Raw genomic sequence first — 23,362 nt, forward strand, 5'->3', positions numbered from 1 at the left:
AGAGAAAAAGGAGCCCATTCGTGTCCGAGTCCGCACTGGACGTGGCGGATATGCAAGCGCGTATGCGGAACCATTGAGGTGGCTGCTGTAGATGTCCCAGAACAGTTATGGTCTGGCGGGTTGTTCGTGTAACACTATGAGGTAGAGTTCAAATCTGATGAGAGAGTTAATACTGTTAGGCGAGGTAGAAACACCTTGTCCTGAAGGTTGCAATGTAGGCTCTTATGAATTGCAGTTTGAATAGACTGCAATGTTGATTTCTTTAAAAAAAATTTTTTTTTTTTTTTAAGTGGATTAGAAGTCCTAGATTGCCTAGGCAAGAATTGCCCGCAAAGTCCTCCGCTTGATAGTATTGAAATGGATGGCACAAGGAAACTATCGTTAGATAGGAGGAATAATATTTCGTCTAACGACGAATGGTGCAGCAACATCAGGTCCCAGCCTTTGGTGAAACTTTGTGGGAAAAGTAAGGCCGTATAGAAGAATCTTGTATGGCCGAATGGTTACCTCTGTGGAAAAACCAGGTAGCATCAGCTACTGGCGTGTATCGATATGCTGCACAGGCAGTGTGATCCCCGAGGTGAAGGACTGAAGAATGGTTCTGAGAGAAGCAGTCCATATCTATTATTATTATTAATTTATTTTTTTTTTTAACACCACGAGTTAATATAATGTGAGTTCACATTGGTAAATAAGTGGGTAATTTTGCTCCCCCAAGGCAATGAGGGCAGCTTTATTATTTGTAAAGACCCAACTGGGCTTTGGAGGTGAAGGATCCGTAGAATGTCAAGGCTGGCATGGCATGCTAGGACGCAGATGAGGTGCTTGTAGATGATTAGCTTGCTCCCTCGATGGCCGATAAGACGGCACTCACAAGGGAAGTAAGCTTGAAGGTTATTTACCTTTCCCTTTTTTTTTTTTTTTTTTTTTTTATTAATCCTCTGTAGAGGGCAGAGGTTGAATATTGATATGAGAAGATGGACGTTTGACCGTTATCGATTAAGTGATCTTCTAAAAATTTTGACTGGACGATCTGGTAATATGGTCAGTTGTCATTACACCTTTTCCGTTATGGCGCCCAATCTTAACCATGAAAGGTGGTTAGCTGCCAAGGTATTTGCTGAAGTCTTAACGAGATTTCCAAGTTACGGAAAAAAAGAACAAATGGAATTCAGGAAGTGCTTTCACCTTTACTTGAGGTTAAGGTATAGAGGCGAGGCTTGTTAGAAAATGCGGTTCTTTGAGCCTGTCGAGTATCAAGACATGCTGTTTGTGGTTAGCATGGGGGGTTGTGAGCCCTTTCGAAGAAATACTTTACCCTTTTTGTTTCTATCTATATATATATATATATTTTTTTTTTTTTTTTTGCAAAATCATCCACTGATGTATTCTCAGTTGGCAAATTATTGGAACGAATCCTGTAGCACGCGACGTTTGCATCATCTACCCTGGAGCGAGATGGAAGGGGAACGTTAGTGTGGAAAAATAAAACGAATTTTCCAGTCGAACCTCTAGTCGATGCTAGAAAAATGTTGGAGGATCCAACAAGGGAGTTTTGTTGTTTTATTTTTTCTCAATTCAGTGCATTGGGAGTTGAGGTAGGTTATTGGTTCAACAGGAACCTTCCCATCTCTAAGATGCCCCGCAGCCACATGCGTGGAAGTGGGATGCAACTGGTGTTTATAATAGTCTTTTTTTTTTTTTTTTATATACGCCTTGGTGTTGGTAGGCAACGGCGGCATTGGTGCGTGAGTACGCACAGCACTTGCGGAGTAACTGTGATTAGACTAGCGCTCGTAGCAATAATTTAGCATGTTTGTAGAATCCTGTACTCAATTTGGTTGTGAGTTGGTTCCCCTCATTTTTTTTTTTTTTTTTTTTTTAAACACTTCTTAATGGTAAGCCCAATAGTGTGCTGACAGGTTGCAGCCGCACCGACTTGGCCTTGTTAGCGTGTGTGGCAATGCACCATTGTGCTTGTCGAGTCCTGCGCACCTCTGTCCTTTTGTAATGTAATAAAAAAATTCACTGCTCGAGGACTGCATCCTGTTCAGAGTTCATTGGCCTTTGGTGCACAGCTACATTTTTTTTTTTGGTAGCACAGGTCTGCTGAGTTTGTTAGGTCTGAGCAGAAATGAGGAAAAACCTTACCTCAATCTCCTGGTGGCTCTGGGCAGCTATTTCCCGGCGTAGCTACTTGAACTACTGGGTAGAGGAACTGCCCTTAAGCATGACTGCTTGAAAGCCACAGCATCCCACTGAGCATGCTCTATGCCCTTAAAGGGAAACCACACCCAGCGGCTGCATCAATGTACCCGTGGCCGCGTGCACCAGTGGCCACATCGGTGCATCAGCATGCTGGCAGCCAATCGACGCATCGATGCGTCGGCGACCGCTTGTCTCGGTGCACCGGCGCTTGAGTGGATGCTTTGTATCTGTGTCGACATAATGGCGCGCTGGTACTAGCGTCTACACATTGGCGCCCGTTTTGGCATCGTGGTGTGCCAGCACTCGTGGCCGTGCATCGGCGCCAGAGTGTGGAATTCATTTTTTATTTTTTAATTGAGGCTTGCTTCTGAAACAGTCTGGAGTCACAGAGCGCCGGATACTGCGGCCTTGCAGTCGGGAGAGTGGTAAGGACATGCCCCCAGTCTCCGTTAGCAGCTTATAGAAATAGATTGTTTGTAGCCCTCCCCCTGCCTCTACTCAGTGCCAGCCCTATGAATCGGGGGGTCAACTGAGGAGATCATCATCCGGGAGGGGAGGGAATGCCCTGAGATGTTGGAAACTATCTTGTATGGGCAGGCTGCTGAGATAGATTTTTTTTTTTTAACTTCTTTTCCATGTTTCCTTTCTTCTTTGATGAATAGAGTAAATAAATAGATTTTTATAGTTTTGTAATGTGAAGAGAGGAGAAGAAAAAAGCTCCGCACACACTGTTGCGTGGAAAAATTCAGACTGAGGAGCCTGAGGTAATCCTGTCAGGAATCAGGAAGGAGGGAGTACCTAGCTAAAAGTCTTTAATAGACTTTGAGAGCTTTGCCACCCAGTGGCACGGAGGACGTACCCATACACCATGGCTAATTCAGCTGCTTATCTACATGAAAAAGGGTAAAAGCAAAGAGGCTACCTTTAAAAAAAAAACACACACCCAGGCAGAAAAGGACAGGTTGAATTCTCAAGAAAAACAAAAGGAGGCAATATTCTCCTTCATTTGGGCCTGTGTTCAACTAACAAAAAAAAAAAAGAGGAGTAATCCTTAGGAAAAAGGTAAAATATCTAAAGGAGAAAGTGGGATTCATGAAGAAAAAGGCCAGCAAAAGGCAGATCTCTTAAATATGTAATTTTGCTTGGTGATTACAGAAAGGGAAAGCTATGGATCTAAGATGAAGAATAGCACTGATAAATGTGAAATAATTATAAATCAAATTACTTAGGAGGCGGTACATAAAATACTTACAAAAATGAGAATGAATAAGGCCATAGGACCCAATGGCATACAGCAAAGAACAATATTTCTAAAGTCAGTCCTGGAGTAACTCTAGTCTAGCAAGTCTAGTCTTCAGAATATTCACTATTAATATGCATGAGACAGACTGGTATACAAAGAAGGTAGTGCATGCAGATCTCTCTCATGCATATTCATTGTGAAAATCCTGAAAAGCAAATGGCTAGGGGGTACTCCAGGCTCAGCATGAGACATATTGTCCTACAATATGGAAACTCAAGAATATACTTACAGCACACCTTGTGGCGCTATTTAACTTGTCCTTGAAGACGGGAGATTCTGGAGGACATGAAGAGAGTGGCTGTGATCATACTACATAGAAATGAGAGAGAGGAGAAGGTGGAAAGATACAAGCCCATCAGTCTGTCAGTAGCGGGCAAAACTATGAAAATGCTATTAAAGAAAAAGATAATGCAGATCCTTAGAACAGCATGGGATTCCAGACAACATGGTTTCACAAATGGAAGAACATGCCAAATAAACTTGTTTAGTATTTAGAAGGATAAAGCAATATACCTAAAATATGAAATGATAACAAACCTATTTACAGAGGAGGAGGAAGTACCTGAAGTGCCTACACAAATGAGACTAATTGAGGCCACAAGCCTGATGGTGTTCACCCTGGAATACTGAAAGTGCTTATTAGGTTCTCTCTGATGACCAGTACCAAAAACAGCTAGATAAGATATTCACCATACATTAGGCTGTAATCATGGGTTTACTTGTGTGCTGTTTTAATATTAAGTTTCCATTTACCCCTTGAATTTTGCTTTTGTGTTTTTATATGCAAGTAAAACTACTTTTTTTGGTATTTTTTTTGATGCAAATGACACTTGAAAAACTCAAACTGATCACTGTCCAATCATGTGATACTCTCTCATAATGTTGAGAAACTCTTGGCAGGACAAAATTAATAACCACTTATATACGACTAAAAGAGATGCTTCTGCGTATTCTTCTTTATTAATAATGTTCTGCTCCGTTCCCAATGCCCGACACCGCCAGCATTTCGACGGATTGTCTGTGTCAGGGGCTAGAGACAGAGAGTATGTATCAACATGCTTCATTTATGTAGCCAAAATCGCAAAAAGAACCAGAAAATTCCCACGTTATACAAATTGTCACAAAAAAAGGGAAAGGCAATGTAAATTCACAAATGTGTGCCAAACCAATTGCATTCACTTTCTATATGTTATTTATTTTTTGATTATTTTATTTAGATCTAGAGAACTATAATATAGTTTATCAAGTACCGCATCAGCAAGCCTGTCAGCGTGTCTCTGTATGTATTTAAGAGACCGCCCGGTCTATTCAATCATTTGCGGTCTGTTTTCAAAATTAGACTTGCCTCCTTGTAACCATATCTTGAACTCAAAAAATCATTTAGAAAGTATTTTTTATCAAACTCCACAAGGATAATTCATGAAAATGTCCAAAAAGACTTTTTCACTCTCATACTGAGATAGAGGAGAGGGGGAGAGGAGGGTAAGGGGGTAAGAGAGAGCTGGAGGGTGTGTGAGAGAGAGAGAGAGGGGAGGGGGAGAGAGATTGAATAGACTGGGCGGACTCTTAAATACATACAGTGACACGCCGACAGGCTTGCTGATGCGGTACTTGATAAACTATATTATAGTTCTCTAGATCTAAAATAATTAATAAAAAATAAACATATAAAAAGTGAATGCAATTGGTTTGGCACACAGTTGTGAATTTACATTTATTTAAGAGTTTTTATATACCGTCATTAAGTTATTCACCATCATAACGGTTTACAATAGGGCACCAGTAAAAAATATGGGTTATACTTTACATAGGTGGTGCTAGTAGTATTCGGTAACAATAAGGCGTTTATTAGGGGGATTAAGTGTTTCATAGCAATATGTCCTGAAGGTTGCCTACAGTTAAAAAAATGTTGAAATAATTCAGTAAGGGTTTATGAAATTAAGCATTCGGTGCTTTATGTCGCATAACTTTTTACTTCACTGCCCGCATCGGTTTTCTTTCTTGAAGGCTTGTATGTAAAGCCAGGTTTTGAGCTGTGTTTTGAAAAGTTTATGATTGCTCTGGAGTCTAAGGTCAAGGGGCATGGAGTTCCATAATATGGGACCTGCTAGAGACAGAGCTCGCTCTCTTACTTGGGTCATTACATTGCCTTTCCCTCATTTATGTAGCTGCCATCTTTTTGAAATGATCAAATCTGAGGCGATACAAAATTATTCTGAGTTGTTAACTCACAAGGAGACTATGAAAAATTGCAGGAGGACTTTGCAAGACCAGAAGACTGGGCAGTCAAATGGCAGATGACAATTAATATGGACAAATACAAGTGATGCACATAGGGAAAAATAACCCGTACTGTAGTTACACAATGTTGCATATAAAAACATAAAAACAAAATTCAAGGGATTAAAGGAAACTTCATATTAAAACAGCACATAAACCCATGATTACTGCCTAAAGTATAGTGAATATCTAGCTTGTTGGTGCAGGACAACAGAGTCTAATAGACGCTAATACCCCATATTAGTTTGAATATTGTTGTTCGTAGGAAGTGTTTAAAATAAGCTATTTGTACTTTTATAGTTTATACTGAAAGTGCTGACTGCACCCCTAATAACTCTGTGCAACTTGTCTTTACAGACAGGGAGATTGGAAGAGACAGGAGGGTAACAGATGTAGCCTCACTCTGCAAAAATGGCAACAGTAGTAGGCAAAGCCACAGAAACATTACTAAAGAAAAAAAAGTAGTGCAGCACCTTGAATAACCAGATTTCATAAAGGAGAGATCCTGTCAGGCAAACTTGATTGCTTTCTTCAATGGAATGAAAAACATGGTAGATTAGGGAGGTGTGGTAAAATGTTGCCTACCTGGACTTCAGTAAGGCTTTTGACACAGTTTTGTACAGAAGACTGGCAAGCGATCCGGATAGCATGGGAGTAAACTAGAAAGGTGTAAATTGGGTGAGGAACTAGTTAATCCTGGGGGAATTCTGCGCTACTGCGGGGCGCAGAATTTGCGCAGAATTCCCCCCCTGCGCAGAATTGGCAAATGCTGCACAGAAAATAGCAGAGGAGACCCTGGCGTGACGCGCTCCGTTCACGGCGAAGATGAAAGTTCTGGCGGTCCACTCACGGTGAAAATGGAAGGCCCCTGTGTGCCGCAAACAGAGTGTGTGTGTGTGAGAGAGAGAGAGAGGAGAGGGGGAGAGAGCGGGAAGAGTGTGAGAGAGCATGAGAGATAAGAGAGCAGGGGGTGGGGAATGCTTGAGTGTGGGTTTCAGAGAGAGGGAGCCTATATGAGGGGAGGAGGTGTGGAGGACGGAAGGGAGAGAGAGAGCATGGGAGGTAAGAGAGGGGCGGGATCTTGAATATGGGTTTCAGAGAGGGAGCCTATATGAAGGGAGGGGGTAAGGGAGAGGGGAGGGTGAGAGAGCAGGAGGGTGTGAGACAGAGCATGGGAGGTAAGAGAGCGGGGGGGATGCTTGAGTGTGGGTTTCAGAGAGAGGGAGCCTATATGAGGAGATTGTGAAGGAGTGTGTATGTGTGTGAGAGATTGGGAGCTCGTGTGTATGAAAAAGGGATCGTGTGTATGTGAGGGTGCTAGCCCGTGTGAAGGGATTGTGTGTGTGTGAGACAAAGCCTGTGTGAAGGGGTGCGTGAGAAAGAGACATAGGTAGCCTGTGTGAGGATGTATATGTGAGAGAGAAAGAGAGCTTATGTGGTTGTGTATGCAAGAAAGAGGGCCCTGTATGAGGGGATGTGTGTGTGTGTGCGAGAGGGTGAGAGAGCCTGTATGAGGGTGTGTGTATGTGTATTAGAGAGAGGGAGCATATGTGTGAGAGAGGGACAGAGGGAGCCTGGGTGAGGGGCAGTATAGAGAACGGGGTCAAACTCTGGGACTGGCAATAGAGTGGAAGGGATTGAGCCTAGAAGTAGAAGGGAGAGATACTGGCAGGTGGAGGAGTTGGGGCCTGAGAGGGAAAAGTGGCCAGGGGAGTAGGGAGAGCGCGTGGAAGGGACACTCTTACAGTGAATTTCTAGGGAAATTCTACTCAAAATATTTAAAATTCTGCATCTTTAAGTAATAATTTTTTCTGTATTAATTTAAAATGTAATTACTTAAAGACTGTCATGTAAATTGTGTTATTTTGACCAATATAAAGTTTGCAGAATTTTAAGTGTTTGTGCGCAGAATTTTAAATTTTTTTGCGCAGAATTCCCCCAGGAGTAACTAGTTGAGCACCACAGCAGAGAGTGGTGGTAAATGAAGTTCACTTTTGAGAAAGCAAAGTGACCAGTGGAGGTCCCTAGGACTTGATACTAGGGCCAGTTAATTTCAATTAAGATTGCTGAGGAACCTGAGGGGAAAATATATTTGCAGATGATACTAAAATCTGTAAGAGTACACATCCAAGCAAAGAAGGGAAAAAATTAAAAAGAACTAGAAGTATGGACAACAGTTTGGAAAATGAGCTTTACTGCAAAAAAAAAAAAATGTGGAAGATCATGCATTTGGGGCACAAAACTCCAAACAACATATCAGTTAGAACAACAAAAATTGGAGACTGTCAAAAATGAAAGCTCATGGAATAATCATTTCAGATGACCTCAAGGTAATCAATGTAATAAAACAACTGGAAAAGCTAACAGTATGATTAGTTGCACAAGTAGAACATTAACATCAAGAAAAAGTAGGTAATCCTGCCTTTGTAGAGGTCAATTGTAAGCCTCATCTTGCTTTCAGTTCTGGATGCTGTACCTTCATAAGAACACTGAGAGGACAGAGATGGTTCAGAGAAGAGATACTAAAATGATATGGGGCCTGTAACACAAACCTACAAAGACTTAAGATGTTTAAAATGTACTTGCTAGAGGAAAATAGGGATGGGGTGACATAATCGAAAATTTTAAATATTGGAAAGGCTTTTTTTTTTTTTTTACTTTTTTTTATACATTTATCATAATTAAGTATACACTTGTAAAGGTATCAAATAGGTATCAATTTTTATCAATAGGTATCAAAATTCAGAGGAAAAAATAAACGATCACAATTGAGCTTATTGCTACAGTTAAATGAATACATATATGAGTGGAGTGCCTCAGTGGAGTGTGCTGGGTCCGGTGCTTTTTAATATATTTATAAATGATTTGGAAAGGGGAATGAATGAGGTGAACAAATCTGAGACGATATGATAGATGTCTATAAAATCATGAGTGGAAAAGAATGAATAAATGTAAATCTGTAAATTTACTCTTTCAAAAAATACAGACTTGGGGACACTCCCTGATGTAATTAATTAGCACATTTACAACAAATCGTAAACAATTCTCCTTCACTCTGCGCATAATTACGCACTGGAATTTATTGTTGGAGGATGTGGTTAAGGTCATTAGTGAAGCTGGGTTTAAACAAGTTCCTGGAGGAGATGTTTATAAAATGTTACTAACCAAGCAGACTTGGGGAATAGCCACTACTCATCACTGCGCATTAGTTGTTTACTGTTTGCAATCTTGCCAAGTACTTGTGACCTGGATTAGCTACTGCTGGAAGCAGGATATTGAGCTTGATGGACACTTGCTCTAACCCAGTATGGCAACTTATGTGGCCCAGAAACACAAGTAGATGAAAAAGGAAATTAAAAAATAGGAAACTTCTTCCAAGAGGACATAACATCATAATATTAATAACCAGAATATAACCCCAAAACCCATTTCAACCCTACACATCAATCATCAGGAAGAAAATAGGATAAAACATAAGCATTGCCAAGTTAAGTGTAAAACATTGATAAGACAGGCGAAGAGAGAATTTGAAATGAAGTTGGCCATAGAGGCAAAAACTCATAATAAAAAAACTTTTTTAAATATATCCGAAGCAAGAAACCTATGAGGGAGTCGGTTGGACTATTAGATGACCGAGGGTTTAAAGGGGCTCTTAGGGAAGATAAGGCCATTTCAGAAAGACTAAATGAATTCTTTGCTTCCGTGTTTACTAATGAGGATGTTGGGGAGATACTAGTTCTGGAGATGGTTTTCAGGGGTGATGAGTCAGACAAACTGAATGAAATCACTGTGAACCTGGAAGATGTAGTAGGCCAGATTGACAAACTAAAGAGTGGTAAATCACCTGGACGGGATGGTATGCATCCTAGAGTACTGAAGGAACTCAAAAATGAAATTTCTGATCTATTAGTTAAAATTTGTAACCTATCATTAAAATCATCCATTGTACCTGAAAATTGGAGGGGAGCCAATGTAACCCCAATATTTAAAAAAGGCACCAGGGGCGATCCGGGTAACTATAGACCAGTGAGCCTGACTTCAGTGCTGGGAAAAATAGTGGAAACTATTCTCAAGATCAAAATCGTAGAGCATATAGAAAGACATGGTTTAATGGAACACAGTCAACATGGATTTACCCAAGGGAAGTCTTCCCTAACAAATCTGCTTCTTTTTTTGAAGGGGTTAATAAACATGTGGATAAAGGTGAACCGGTAGATAATAGTATATTTGGATTTTCAGAAGGCGTTTGACAAAGTCCCTCATGAGAGGCTTCTACGAAAACTAAAAAGTCATGGGATAGGAGGCGATGTCCTTTCGTGGATTACAAACTGGTTAAAAGACAGGAAACAGAGAGTAGGATTAAATGGTCAATTTTCTCAGTAGAAAAGGGTAAACAGTGGAGTGCCTCAGGGATCTGTACTTGGACCGGTGCTTTTCAATATATATATATATATATATATATATATAAATGATCTGGAATGGAATTCGACGAGTGAGGTCATCAAATTTGCGGATGATACAAAATTATTCAGAGTAGTTAAATCATTCTGTTTGCTTTTTTGACTGCTGCAGCACATTGAGCCGACGATTTTATAGTATTATCCACTATGATGCCTAGATCTTTTTCCTGGGTGGTAGTTCCTAATATGGAACCTAACATTGTGTAACTACAGCAAGGGTTATTTTTCCCTATATGCAACACCTTGCACTTGTCCACATTAAATTTCATCTGCCATTTGGACGCCCAATCTTCCAGTCTTGCAAGGTCCTCTGTAATGTATCACAATCCGCTTGTTAGGAATTATTAGGAAGGGAATGGTCAATAAAACAGAAAATGTCATAATGCCTCTATATCGCTCCATGGTGAGACTGTACCTTGAATAATGTGTACAATTCTGGTCGCCGCATCTCAAAAAAAGATATAGTTGCGATGGAGAAGGTACAGAGAAGGGCAACCGAAATGATAAAGGGGATGGAACAGCTCCCCTATGAGGAAAGGCTGAAGAGGTTAGGGCTGTTCAGCTTGGAGAAGAGACGGCTGAGGGGGGATATGATAGAGGTCTTTAAGATCATGAGAGGTCTTGAACGAGTAGATGTGAATCGGTTATTTACACTTTCGAATAATAGAAGGACTAGGGGGCATTCCATGAAGTTAGCAAGTAACACATTTAAGACTAGTCGGAGAAAATTCTTTTTCACTCAACGTACAATAAAGCTCTGGAATTTGTTGCCAAAGGATGTGGTTAATGCAGTTAGTGTAGATGGGTTCAAAAAAGGTTTGGTAAGTTCTTGGAGGAAAAGTCCATTAATGGCTATTAATCAATTATACTTAGGGAATAGCCACTGCTATTAATTGCATCAGGTTCTTGTGGCCTGGTTTGGCCTCTGTTGGAAACAGGATGCTGGGCTTAATGGACCCTTGGTCTGACCCAGCATGGCAATTTCTTATGTTCTTAAGACCCTTCAATCAATAAAAGAACAAAGTTGAGAGGGTTCAAAAAAAAGTCAAAACTTCTCTGTAGGCAATATAATCAAACAATTGTATGAAAACATAAAAGATAAAGAGCTTCCATAACCACAACCTCATTCCGCATAACAAGAATTTATTTTCCTTCTCTTGAGTTGCTCTACAAAAATCTGGAAAAATCCAAACTTTGAACCTCATGAACAATATACAAGCACAACAGAAATACAATCTAAGAAAAAGATCATGATCTTGCAAACAATTAAAGAACACTAATACGTGCTCATCCACTACAGTTGACTCCAATATTCCTGAAATATCCAAGGAAACTACTTTTTGGTTAACCACAAAATGACTGGTATCTTGTCTCAGTTCCATGGCTACCAGAGATAAAAGCCTTTTGAACAGTAGGCAAAACCCCCTGAGAAAAACCAAGTACATCCCGCATATAAATTTTAAATAAAACTCAGAAGATACCATAGATACCACTGAAACATATACACAAATTCAACATTCTAACAAAGTTTTCCAGGTTTTCTAATCTACAATGAACATTCTTATCCTGAACAAAAGAAATCTGAACAGAAGATAAATTTTGTCAGTTGCAAAATTTGAATCCGTTCAGAGTGAGACAACAAAGAAGCCTCCCAAGGTTGAATTTGGCCATAAATATTATTAGCAATAACTGTTAAAGAAGAGAATTTTTGTTTCACAAAAGATAGGACAGTCCATATGCTATCCAAAGTGATAGGAGGGGGCTTGGGTATACATGATCTTATCACAGGAACTGCAGCAGTCATATCTTGAGGCAATACAAAGGCCATAGTCACCAAGGGCTGAGAAACAACAGCCCCAGATAGAAGTCCTGCTCCTGTACTCTCCAGAACCTTGCCTCCACAAGCTTCTTGCTGCCTGTTCCTGGAGCCTATCAAATTGGCAGCCTCTGAAGCCATTCCATCGGTCTAAACTGACTCACCTGCATCATAATCCGGGGCACTGTTAACAAGAACCTTGATGCTAGCCAGTGACAATTCTGAGAATTCCAGGACACCTCCGCATCCACCCCTAGTTGCCGCACTGCTTCCTCATCCTCAGTGACAATGGGGCCTGCCCTCAAAAATGTAGAAAGCTAAAAAACCTTGCATATTGCCACTTGATGCATCAGAAGTGGCTGGGGCTGAGTAGGGGGAAGCCCTAGGGGGAAGCCCTAGTAGTTTTCCCTTTGCATTTCACCATACAGGTAACAAAAAAAACCACCAAAAAAAAAAAAAGAGAGAGACAACATAACAGAGGCAAATACAGAGCAAAATTTAGAGTGTCCTCTCACGATGCCATCTTGGGGCTTCACCTGAAAGGCTTTTAATAAAATTCAGGAAGTGGAAATCTTCCATAAAAATGGAAATTCAAGGACCAAGGGGTCATAATAGGAAGGTTGCAGGAAGGAAAGTACAAAGGAAATACAGGAAAATACTTCTTTGTCAAGCAGGTGTTGGATGCCTGGAATAGCCTACAGGGAGAGGAAGTAGCAACCAAAACCTTGACATACTTTAAATATGTTTGAAACAGAATACAGTGCAAAGGGCAGATATCATCTCACATGGGTGAGGGGTGACGGGCGGAAAAATGAAGGAGAATGCTTGAATATATGATCAAGCATATGAAATTTGGAGGATCAAAGACAGAAAAATAGAGGTCAGTTGTCAAAGTGGAGATACAACTGCATCAGGCTTGATTAAAATCCAACAACAGTGGTAGGGCTGCATTGGGCTGTCAGGGTGTAACCTATACGAAATGGCAGTTACAACCCTAACAGTATCAGTACAACTGCATCAGGCTTCCAAGAAAGCTGGGGGTAATCTTCAAGGACAGACCATGGTTAAAACCCAAATATCAATGAGTAGGTGGAGATGATATTTTTGAACAGTGGCCTTGCTAGTCGAATGAATATGACAAAATGATGGGAAGAAATGAAAGAGGGTCTGATTGTTGAATTAAGTATATAAGAATCAAAGATGAAATGATAAAGCCTAAAAAAGCCAACTAGTGAAGGCCAGCATTAGTAATGGCATCTGGATCAGAATTGGAAGGCAGTGGCAGGAATAGGGTTGAAATTATGAGTGACCTTAATGACAACAGGCCATGGGAGAGCCAGGCTGGTACTAGCAGATCACAAATTCCCTGAAATCAACTGGCCAAGGGGACCTAGTCAGCCTGGTATTTGGGAAGTTGCCTCATCAGTTTTGATGGAAGTTTTTATTGTTGCAGGGTTTGGGAGGGGGTGTTAAAAAGGGGCTGAAGGGATTCTAGATTGGGTATGGAAACTTGAAATTTAGTTACATTTAGTTTAGTTTATTAATTAATAAATACCTAATAGATAAAGCGATGAATATACAAAAATTACTTACTTAAAATTCAAATAAAATGAACATCCAATACTCTTTCCTAAGACAAAACATTTAAACAAAAAAATTAAACATAAAAACATAAGCTATAAAATCACCTAAGATACTCTTTTACATTATTACTATAAATGCAAATGCCTGAGTTGTATACTCAACTGCCTGGAAAGGTAGAGAACCAAAAACTGATTTGGATAAGGAGCAAGCAGTCAAGTTTTTGTGACTGGCTGCTGGGATGCGCTTAGCAATATAGACCAGAATAAATGGGCAAAACAGATGGGTCAATTGGCCTTTTTCTGCTGTCATTTACTATGCTACTATAAAACATCTTATAATAGAACACTCATGTCAATAAAATATAGCCTTAAAAATACTTTAGGGAAGTCATATTTCATTTGAATATAAGTAAAAAGATTGCTTTGTAATTTTTTTTTAAGATAAAATGATAGGTTCACAGCAAATAATTTTACACAAAAGTAATTCTAAAAGTTGTTCAAACTTGAACATAGTTCAGCAAGATTCAGCTTGATGTGATAGAAAAAAAATGTACAAGAAGCTACTGTAATGTCATTAAGTTATCCAATGTGTATTACATGTGTAGACCTGTTCGTTCAGGGGTAGGCAACTCTCAGCATGTGCAATAGACAACAGCACATGAAACCTTTAGTTCTGATATTAAGATGATCATGCAGACGGGCTACTGTAAAAAAAAAAAGTTCACTTTACTTCTTACTCCCATAACCATGCCTCTTTTTTTTTTTTTGGGTGTCAGCAGGAAGAGATCTCATGTACGAATACAAGAACTTTCTTCTCATAAGCAAAAATCTTTTTACATCAAACTTTAGCATGTTATTTCTAGCAATGTAAACAAAAAACCGTACTAACAATGCCTGGCAGGCCCCACAGACATGGAATGATACACAGATGGAAAAGGAGAAACAAGGAAGCATGATAGATAGCAAGGAGAAGAAACTAACACTATAGAGGGAAAAAGATCAATCTACTACTCCAAAAAATGATCAACTATAGAAAGCTTCAGACAAAACTATTATTTTAAAAGTTAAAGACAACTATAAGCAGAGACTCACCTAAATTTGGTAAAATTAAATGTCCTTTCACATTTCTAGTAGTCACAATTTAGTGTGGGCCAACTCTTCCTTTTCAATAGCTTCAACACCTACCCTTCCTCAAGTTTCTCACAGCAATTTCACAGTACAGCCCGACTTCTTCAGCATTTCCATAATCCCACCATCTCAAAAGAGCTTTTGATTCTGTCTTCCAAGTATACAAGTACAAGAGTAAAATAGAAGTCGATCTCTCCCTTCAGATACGTGTGACCTGCAGAATGAATCCTCTGTATGACATTGAGTTTTAAAACTCAATAAATAGCATATTTTCCAACAAATGTCACAACGAACATTCTGTCCCTCTAAAGTCACATTATCCTATGACTGCTGATCTACAACTCGAAATGGGTATTGAACTAATTTTAATAAAATTAAGTTGCTCTTAACCACATAGATTTTATATCCTGATATGAAAGACTTTGCTCAACACCTAGATATTATTTCTGTCAAACCAATTTATAACCATGCTATCCAAACTTTAGAGCAGCTGTCATTCAGTCGTATCTGGCTTCATGAAGCATTTCATTCGAGCAACATTTTTTTTTTACTAATGATACCATAAATGGTTCAACCCAACCTTACTCACTTTAAAACAGCGCTACTCATGTTTGGGTGTTCTATTTTTCCGTCTAAAGTTTTACCCCAGATCAATAAGAAGGCAGATTTAAAAACATCATGATAGAGCTGTAAACATAACCAACTGACGAAATGCTCTCCACATTTATTTTCTGCACACACACAAAATCAACACCCTTCTAAATCTAACGCCAATTTATCTGATTAAAATGTTAAAAAGCAATAGAAAATAAAATGACCTCTGTTATTTATTGTGAACAAAAAAAGTCGCAAGACTCTATAGTAGGATTAGTGTTACATTTTTAACATTATTTGTAAATTCGCATACGCCCTGTCAAGTTTAGCATCTTTACTACATGATTCACAGTGTAATTTCAACAGCTCTCAAAATTCCCTCCAGGGATAATTTAGAAAGGTAACTGGTGGCCGCGTTTCTATTTTTCAAAAGCTCCAGCCCTCCGACGCTGCTCCTTTTCCAGCTCTCCCGCCCGTCCGTCTCTGCTGTTTACTGTTTCCAGCGCACTCCCGACCAGGCCTTGGGCCCTGCGCGGCCCTCGGCGGCCTCCAGTACGCGGCTCTGCCCGCCCGTCGGCGCACCCCATCCGCCCGCCTTTCAACTCCAGCCCGCAATGCGCAGCATCACTGACAACTTACCAAGTGAACAACAACTCGAGCAGCTGCTCCGAAACACGCCGTCAGAGCACGAACGTCGGACCCGCGGCTGTTTCAGTTCATTCAGGCGGCGGTGGAGAGCGGCTCTGGGTCGAGGGGGGACCAAGAATTCATCACTTCCCCCTCCCCCACTTTGGTTCAACAACAACAAGAAAAAAAAAAAAAATCAGCCGAGTCCGTGAGAGCTCGCTCCACGCAGAGGGGAAAAAAAAAACCGAGACCCCCACTCGCTCGTCTCTCTCTCGCTGGTCGGGCTCGCGCGTTCACTCGACTGCTCCTCACGCGCGCACAGGGGGCTGAAGGGAGGGCACGCGCTGCTGCCGCCGTCCACTAGCTCCGACGACGACGACGCTGCTGCTTCTTCTTTTCCTTCTTCCCCCCATCCACCGCTGACCTTCCCTCCCCCTGCCCCCAAACTCCACCGTGCAGGCCCTCGCCGGCAGCCACCCCGGCAGTAGAGAGCAAGCTGTAGAGAGCGCCAAGGCCCCGGATGTGCGTAGGGACTGCAGTGAGGAAAAGCAGGCAGGTTAAAAGTATTACATCACTCTCTGTCCTCGGCACAGGGTGCGCGGCCTGCACTGTGCTGCCCAAAGAAATGGAGGTTACAAGATCTCTTCCTATTTGTGGGGGGAGGAGGGAGAGCTGTTGTTTAATGGTAAGCTTTGACGTAGCTGCCATCAGCATTTTATGGAAACACATAAATACATTTTTATTATTAAAACTTTTCAGTGGAAACGAGTAGACTCATATTTACCTATGTATGCAAACAGAACCTCTGTTGTTTTGATTGTCTCTTTCGAGTTTTGTGTTTTTCGGATGCTGTAGTTAGCTACATGCCTGATGTGGGTATTTCTTGTTTCTGGTCTAACATGTTCTGGTAGCCTGAAGTAAAGTGCTGTAAATACCGTTGGTGTTTCCATTGTTTTCAGTTTTAACTTTTTGCAGTGTCTCATATTTGAAACTAAATATTGTACCATATGTCCTGTAAAAATTTAAGTTTAAGTCAGACTTTTAGGTTCTATAGGCTTTATTTTTAGTTGCAATTCATTTTTTTTTTCATTTTGACATGACATCTTCTTTATAGGGCTGGCCATTTTATTGCCTTTTTAAATCCTTTTCCTTAATTTCTTTTTTGTTTAAATTTGTTGTGCATGCTTTACATTAGCAAGCTAGTTATGATAGGAAAGTGGCTCCACACCATCTGTGCTAGCCATAGCTAAATAGACAATAGGGAAAAATTAAGACCATCAGGAAGCAAGGTAGAATAGCTTAGAGTGGATATATGATCAGGGATCATTTAACACTTTGGGGGGGGGGGGAGAGAGATACGCCCATTGCCTTCTGTTAAGAGAGTTAGCATAACCTGCACAGAGAGGCAGTTACTACTCTAAGTAACTTACTAGGCAGATTGGATGGACTATTGTGGTCTTTATATACTATCATTTACTATGTTACTATAGAAAATTGTTGGTTTTGGTATAATGGAAATGACTAATATTTCTTTACAATGGTGGTGCAGGAGCAGAATTACACAAACTAAAATCAATAGACAAGATGAATCCAACAGCAAGATAAATACTATTTATTTATTTATTTAACAGTTTTTTTATACCGACCTTCATAGTAAGTAACCATATCGGATCGGTTTACATTTAACAAGGGTAAAACTGGAGTAACAATTTAAGTAAAAAACGAAAGATAACAGTAGGTAGGAAAAAGGTCGAAAAAGTTACAATCAACAGGGAAAGAGAACTTGGAAGCTTGCGACAAGCTGGAAAGAAGATAAGGCAGGAAATAAATAATGTGTTACCGTAGAGCGTACGGGTTAAAGGTTAAAGGTGCTTTAACCTGGAAGTGTCAGAGTCCATTGTTCGAGGGTATAAATGCTAGACCGGGTTGGAGTGAAGGACAACTAATGATTGTCTGGTGGTTCAGTGAAGGCTTGGTGAAAGAGCCAGGTTTTAAGTCTTTTTCTGAAAGTTAAAAGGCATGGCTCCAGTCTGAGATTTGATGGGATGCTATTCCAGATAGATGGGCCTGCTATCGAAAAAGCTCTGTCTTTGGTTGTAGCGAGGCGTGAGGCTTTAGTGGGGGGGTATTTCAGAGTGCCCTTTGTGAATATCTCTAGTTGGTCTGTTAGAGGAGTGGAGTTTGAATGGGATATCCAGGTCGAGTTGGGAGTTGATGATGTATGGTTTTGTGAATTAAGGTGATTGATTTGTATAGAATTCTGAAGTTCACTGGTAACCAATGTAGGTTCCTGAGGATGGGTGAGATGTGTTCGCCGCGGCTGGTACTGGTCAGCAATCTCGCTGCCGCATTTTGAATCATCTGCAGAGGTTTGGTAGTGGATTGGGGAGGCCTAGGAAAAGGGCACTGCAGTAGTCTATTTTGGCGAACAGAAGCGCTTGGAGGACTGTCCTGAAGTCATGGAAGAATAATAGTGGTTTAAGTCGTTTTAGAACCTGTAGTCTGTAGAAGCAGTCTTTGGAGGTTGTATTGACCATTTTCTTTAGGTTTAGTCGATTGTCTAGAATTACCCCAAGGTCTCTAACCTGCTTACAGGTAATGAGAGAATTGTGAGGTGATGGTGGGGAGATATTGTTATCATTTGAGGAGATGTAGAGAAGCTCTGTCTTGGAGGTGTTGAGTACCAAGTTTAAACTGTTGAGTAGATTAGTGATGGATAAAAGGCAGTTATTCCAATGTTTGAGCGCTTTTGAGATTGATTCTGTTATAGGGATTAGAATCTGCACGTCGTCAGCGTACAGATAATGAATTAGGTTGAGATCTGTTAACAGTTGGCAGAGGGGGAGAAGGTATATGTTAAAGAGGGTTGGAGATAAGGAGGATCCTTGTGGAACACCAAGGGTTGATTTTGTTAGGGGTGACTCTTTATTGTTGATTTTGACTTTAAAAGTCCTATTGCTGAGGAAGGACTTGAACCAGTTGTGGGCAGATCCAGAGATGCCGATATCTGCTAGGTGATCCAGCAGGATGGAATGGTTGACGTGTCAAATGCCGCCGAGATGTTCTAACAGGACTAATAAAAAGGAGTGTCCTTTGTCTAACCCCATAATAATATGGTCTGTAAGTGAAATAAGGAGGGTTTCCGTTTAATATCAGTAAAATTCCGTTTAATATCAGTAAAATACTACTGTTATTTTGCTGCTGCACCACAGTGTCAGCTTGAATATATGTGAATCAGGGGCATAAAGCAGTATGTTTTACTCTCAAGATACACAGAAGTTTAATTTGCATATAAATATATTTAACACTTATTTGTAATTCAGAATTTTAGTGTTTGGTTCACTTTTGCGAGATGTTTTGGTTTACTTTTCTCTTTGGCCTTGATACATCTGTATAGATAAATAAATATCAGCCATTGTTAAGGCTCTTAACTCTTCAAATATATCAAAAAGCAAAGAAAAGGGCTTGGACCTGTGCACTGCTGTGTGGGATGCCTGAACCCAACTTCTGTGCCTGGTGCCAACAGAGGATGAGGACATGATAGAGCAGGAGTCCCCAAACTAGACTCACAGGCCAAATCTAGTCCTCCAAGCTAATTTTGCTAGCCTACTATGCTTTGGTGAGGCCAGATCCAGCCTGCCGACAAAATGTTTTTTGAGTCACCGCTGACAGGGAGGCCAGGCCCCATCAGCAAAAGATGAAGAGGTGGGACCCGCAGTGCTGATGAGAGCCGGTGGCGGGAGGCCGGACCCCACCAGTGGGAGAAGATGCAGCCAGGTCCTGCTGCTGAAGGATACTGTTGGGCTGGGTGAGTAGGGAGGGGGTGAGAAGAATGGGAAGGGAAAGAGTGTAATGAGAGGAAGGGTAGGAGCAGGAGGGGGAAAGGAAGGGGGCAAGTCATGTAAAAGGAGGAGAGGGAATGAGAGAAGACAAATGAGGGGTGCAGGCGAGTAAGAATGGAGGGTTAAAGGAGTAAATAGTGAGTGAGGTGAAGGGTGTGAATGAGATGGAGGGGGAATTGGGATGGAAGGGAGTGGAGTGAAAGGAGGGGAAAGAGTGGGAGAGGGAGAGAATGAGAGAGGTGAGAGTGAAGAGAGGTAAATAGAGATGGAGAGGAAGGATGCACAACATGCATTATGCATGCACCTTAGGGGGGCAGATGCAGGGGAAGGGGAAGCCAAGGAGCAGAGTGCTGGTGGTTTGGCAGAGTTGCCAACGTCTAAGAAATCTAAAAATATTACTGGCACGTTTATCTGCTACACCCCAGGGAACCCTGTTCCCTGCTTTTCCCAGCATCTCAAATCATCCCAAGGTCCAGACACTGTCATCCCCAACCCCACTCCCCTCCCTCCCACTCTGCAAGCTCCAAGGGATCCTGCTCAGCCCTCCTGGCAATTTTAAATTTCCTATGTGGCCCTTCCCTTGAAAAGTTTGGGTACTCTTGCTATAGAGACAGTATTCAGTCATCATTCAAGGATGGCACATATGGGCTGGTCGAAGAGCAGACTTGGATGAAATTTTAAGGGACCTGTGTTTTTTATTTCTCAGCTTAAAAGTCTATTGTAATTTCTAGCCGAGAAAGAGAGAGAAGAAAGAATAAAAATGGAAAAAATCTCTAGGTAGTTATGAGTGAAGGCTCCTAGAACCATAATCTCATTTGGGAAAGGCTCTGATTAAACTGGAAGCTCAATGTAACAGGAAGAAGCTATAGAATGCAAGATATAAAAAAAAATACACAAGATCAGTAAAATATTAGCTAAGATCCATATTTTCGCATTTTCTCCTTTTCATTACACCAATCTCAATGGTGCTCTTTTTAAATGTTGCTGAAGCAAAAATGTGATGTGATATTGTTTTGGGAGCTTTATTATGCAGTCTGCATACAGATCATAACAAACTTACCTTCTGCTCAAGCTCAGATATACTAGGGAAAATACACGAAGTCCATATTAAGTAGATCATGTTATCCTAAACCAGTATGTTTCAAGATAAGGCCCAGGGCCCAGTGGTGGCTCCCATGGCCCCCAATTCGTCCACTGTCACTGGGAAAAAAGAATACACCCTCTGCATAATCCATACACAGTTGAAAGACTCTCCATTCTCTGCATCGCTGGAGAAAGCAGGGGGACCGAGAAGAGCCCAGCCGCTGCTTCTGGCCCAGCAGTCCACTGTAGCGGAAAAGAAGAGGCAGACCGTGGCAACAAAGAGCACCACCTTCAGCTCAGCCTGGTCGGCAGTGAATTAAAGAGGAGCAGGAGAGGCAGACCACTGTGCCCCCTCCTTCCAATACTAGATGAGTAGGAAACCTGGCATGCTGTGGTGATACACCAGTTGGTTAAGTCCCTGCGCAGGAATCTTTGGTTGAATCTTTGAAAGCAGTACTAGATTGGGTAAAAGAAAAAAAGCAAAAGGAATTGTGTGGGGGAACTACGTTTCCCATAGTGCCTCTGCCTAGTCTGTGGGCCAGTGGTCAGCACACCTGCCTCAGGATTGGGTGGAATGATTATCACCACCTCTCAGATGTGGGGGAGGGGTATAAGAGGTGTGTGAAGGAGCTGAGCAGGGGAAGGAAGGGAGGTCAGACAAAGAAAAAGGGAGCCGAGAGACACGGGGCCAGAAAACAGCGGGACAGGTGGCTACGGAGACAGATGAGGAGGAGGAGGATGAATCAGAAGCAGTATTTACTGGACTCAGTCACTAAGATAAATGTATTTTTCCTTTCAAGCTCAGAGTAGAAAAGGTCATACTAAACTGCTGGTTTTTGAGTAAGTAGAAAGGAAAGTTTGCAGAGGTGTTTAGGAAAATTCTCAGGGAAGAAGTTTGGAAGGATTTTTTTGTAATAAGAACTTTTGTGTTAACCAGGAAGAAATGGGAGGAAGACATTTGACTGTATCCTCTTGAATTTACTTATGGTTAGCCAGCTACATTCATCCAGTGCGCAGGAGGAATGACTTTCCTTAATTAGCACATTGACAGAGGGAAAAATTTAACTGGCTGGGAAGAAGCTGTGAAGTTTCTGGAGGAGGGATGAAAAGATAGGAGAGGGGGCCCTTCAATGGTAATAGGATTTGGGAGGCTGTAATCACCCAGAAGAGGCGGGCCCAAATTAGAGCTGTGTCGGAATAGAGGGAAGTTCCCTGGAAGCAATGTTGCAAAGAAACAGAAGTATTATGTGTGTGGAACGGAACCAATCCGGGAAACTGCAACAGTCCTTGGGGCCAATGCAATACAGTGCGCTCAGCCGAGCGCACTGTATAACCCACAGTTGGACGCGGGTTGTATAGGCGCTAATTAATCCCCTTATGCAATTAGGGGATTAGCGCCTCTCACCCGCGTTGGAGGCACGTTGTAATCTAATAGCCCTCATCACTTGCAAATGCATGTGATTGAGGCTATTAGTCATTCACTCCCTATGCCAAAAAAAATGTGCGTTAATAGCTGTGCGCTCTTAAAACTAGTACAGAAAAGCAGAAAAAACTGCTTTTCTGTACTGCCTCCTACTTAAAATTGTTGTGATATTAAGTAGGAGGAAAAACAAAACAAAATAGTAAAAAAAAAAAGAAAAAACACCAGCAGTCGGGTGCAGGAAAATGGATGTTCAACTGACAAGCGTCCCTTTCCTGAACCCCCTGGTTGTGCGGCATTTAGGGAAACAGACGCCGATAAACTTGACGTCTGTTTTCCTAACCGGCGGACGGCCGATGCCGATCGGGTTCTTGTTAGCAAGGAGGCACTAGGGGCGCGCAAGTGATCCATGTGCCTCCTTGCTAACGCGACCCCCTAATTTAAATATTGCATGGCGCCTGTTAAGAAAGAGGGCGCTGACTGTTCAGCGCCCGCTTTCTGCGCATATTTATTGCATCAGCCCCTTTGTGTTTTGTCTTTCGAATTGGAGTATGGACTTTGTTTCATGAAAGATTGTTGTTACCCTGAAGATTCAAACTGTAATAAATGCACAGTGAGGGTATACATGTGGAACTTGGAAATAAAACCAATTAAAGGAGTCTGGAGGTTTTCAGCTGTCCATGCTTGTAAAGCGTCTGCAGGTTAAATGGCAGCCACTTACAGTGGAAGAATCACCATCTTGGCTACTAAATCTAGTCAGGGTACAGAGAGCAGAGACGAAGGCTGATATCCTGACTAATGCCAGGGAAGTCAGAGCCATTGGAGCCTATTTGTTTCAAAACATTGATTAGGGGGTACTGAGAAGTTGCTAGGGAATTCTTAGGGGGGCTGACATAAGGGAAAGGATCTGGTGAAAGAAGCTGTAGGGGCAACTCCTAACCAAAGGGGAGCACTGCAGGGATTCGGCAGGGCATTGGGAGGTATGCATGTTCCTTTGAGGGAGAGTCAGTTAAGGCCG

At 41.5% G+C, this 23,362-nt stretch overlaps 1 protein-coding gene across 2 annotated transcripts in view; it reads right to left on the reverse strand.

Moving 5' to 3' along the window:
• Positions 1-16,628, reverse strand: part of PPM1A (protein phosphatase, Mg2+/Mn2+ dependent 1A) — a 204,669-nt gene extending 188,041 nt beyond the window's left edge. The window contains exons 1-2 of one of the 2 annotated variants that reach the window (XM_029598180.1): positions 16,012-16,628; positions 3,741-3,820 (exon numbers count right to left, since the gene is read on the reverse strand). The gene's annotated coding sequence lies outside the window, so the exon portion shown is untranslated. The remainder of the gene's footprint in view (positions 1-3,740; positions 3,821-16,011) is intronic. The other variant, XM_029598178.1, reaches the window with a different exon arrangement.
• Positions 16,629-23,362: the final 6,734 nt, after the last annotated feature.

This window comes from Rhinatrema bivittatum, chromosome 4, assembly GCF_901001135.1.
Source record: "Rhinatrema bivittatum chromosome 4, aRhiBiv1.1, whole genome shotgun sequence".
In the NCBI taxonomy this organism is placed as follows: domain Eukaryota; kingdom Metazoa; phylum Chordata; class Amphibia; order Gymnophiona; family Rhinatrematidae; genus Rhinatrema; species Rhinatrema bivittatum.